At 38.4% G+C, this 2,362-nt stretch overlaps 1 pseudogene; it reads right to left on the minus strand.

Annotated features, from left to right (window-relative positions):
• Positions 1 to 332: 332 nt before the first annotated feature.
• On the minus strand, positions 333 to 633 carry LOC111820062 (non-histone chromosomal protein HMG-14 pseudogene; annotated as a pseudogene).
• Positions 634 to 2,362: the final 1,729 nt, after the last annotated feature.

A 2,362-nucleotide genomic window follows, 5' to 3' on the forward strand; every position in this document is an offset into this window, starting at 1 on the left:
ACCTTTTGGTTAGCAGCTGAGTGCTTAACCATTTGCACCATCCAGGAACTCTAAGACAGTCAAAGTCAACATGTCCCATAATTCAATATCCCACTATTTTCTGGTTGTACAAAAACCACCACCACCACCAACAACAACAACAAAAATGATTTCACCTCTTTAAAAAATGCATTTACATTTAAAAAATGGGGTTAGGTGGGATTCTTTCCTTCTTAAAAATGATTCTAGAGCTACTAAAAAAGTTGCATTTACAAAATACTTGATAAAAATATTCTTCTGGATTGTATAAGAAGAGAGATACAGGAACCACTGATAAGACATGATATATACTATTAGTCAGATGTGGCTTCTTTCTCTCCTGCTTCATCAGAGGCTGGACTCTCCTCATTTTTAATTTCTCTATTTTCTGCAGGCAAACCTTCCTTAGTCTCTTGATTAGTCACTTTGGTTTCCCCTTGCTCCCCTTTTCCTTTTGGTTTGCACTTTCTGGTCTGAAGATTTATCCTTTCCTGCTGCCTTTTTTCGCTTTGTTTCTACCGTTGCAGGAGCAGTTTTAGCTGACCATCTCGTTGATCTCCTCTTGGGCTCTTCCTTCACTGCCCCTTGGCCTGATCTGATTTTCTTCTTGGACATCTTGGTGACAGGGAGGATGTGTCAGGTACCTGTAAGCCAAGAGCCTTCCTGAACCTAGACTGCCTGGCTACTGCTGCTGTTTGACAGTTTTGCATCAAGCTTTTCATCTATAAGACATGTCATATTTTCATCATAGCCATTCACCACCACTAATCTGGATTCATTTCCTCTATGGATGAATTTATGCACCTACTACTATTTAAATTTAATCTTGATTGCAGAGTAAGAATCTGCTAACCAAGTGAGACACTTGATATAAACCTAAAATGTTGACCTTAATTGCAGAATGCAGCAAATCTGAGCAGAGGTGTCACTAGGGTTGTTATCACCCAGTGTGGTAACTCATGGGGTCGCCCCCAAGGACCTCCTCCTGTAGCAGACCATACAGAATCCTTAGTAACGTTTATTATCAATTTTAGTCATAGAATAATATGTGATATAGTTGTAAATTGCTTAAATGTAATATTTCTTAGATTATATGAATACTAACAACAATATTGTTTTGTAAAATTTTTCTACATTGAATTACATTATTAGTTACAACATTATTAGTAGTAACTGAGTGGAAGCTTCTTTTGATTTTTCTCCTTCTTTTCCTTTAATCAGTACTTCATTCTCAAGAAAGCTATTGATATAGGGTCACAAATACTAATTACCACAATATTGTAGCTAAAACACCAGAACACCAGAAAATCTGACAAAATCAGCAACTATAAAAGCTATAAAAACAGCAACAAAAACAACAGCGGGGCCTGCTTGTAGTGTATGCAGACAAAACCACGTGATTCCAAGTGACATTGTAATTGGGTAATAATGACAGCTCTGACTGGAGAGCATTAGGATGAAAAAGTAAATCAGCATAGAGTTTTAGCCTTGTAGGTGTATTGATACATGTAAGCTGGGCTTCGGAAAAATGTTTTTGTTATAACTATCTACAGGGATATTTTTATAAAAAATAATAAATTTCTACTGAAACACTGCACAAAAATTTTATAGATAGTCATTTTGATGCCATCCTCTCTGACAGGGTCACCTGGTGTGGTCCGTACCCCTCCACCCTCCGAGTGACGCCACTGAATCTGAGTCATGTGTCTTGCCTATTAACCTTAGAGCTAATTCTCCTGTTGACTGGGGTAGGCTCCTCTTCACAAAAGGTCCTGGAACTCTTCACCCACTATCCACTTAAACACAAGGTCGATTTTAAGACTGCCGGATCCAGGTCAGTGTTTTCCTTCTCTCATCCTTGCTTCTTATAAAACCAAAACAAAGCAAACCCATTGCCGTTGAGTTGATTCTTACTCATAGCGACCCTATAGGACAGAGTAGAACTGCCCAGTAGGGTTTCCAAGGAGTGGCTGGTGGATTTGAACTTCTGACCTTTTGATTAGCAGCCAAGCTCTTAACCGCTGTCCCACCAGGGCTCCTTGTTTCTTATAGTCCCAGCAAAAACAACTCATACTTATGTAAAACATCTTCCATCCATGTTGATTCTGGTAGAGGCTTAGACAACCAGTTAAATATATTCTTTAATCACTCTAGTTGAAGAAGCTTGTATTACTTTAAATGGCATTCCAGGCACTAGTCATTCTAAGTCTTGCTTCATTACATTTGAGTATCTTATTTTCCTTCTTCTCTTTTATTGCCTTTCACTTTTGAGGTTGTTTATAGCCCCGCTGGGCTCACTTGTTTCTTTATTAAAGAGTTCACTAGGTTTGTATCTGATCTTATC

This window comes from Trichechus manatus, unplaced genomic scaffold (assembly GCF_000243295.1).
Source record: "Trichechus manatus latirostris isolate Lorelei unplaced genomic scaffold, TriManLat1.0 scaffold00025, whole genome shotgun sequence".
Lineage (NCBI taxonomy): Eukaryota > Metazoa > Chordata > Mammalia > Sirenia > Trichechidae > Trichechus > Trichechus manatus.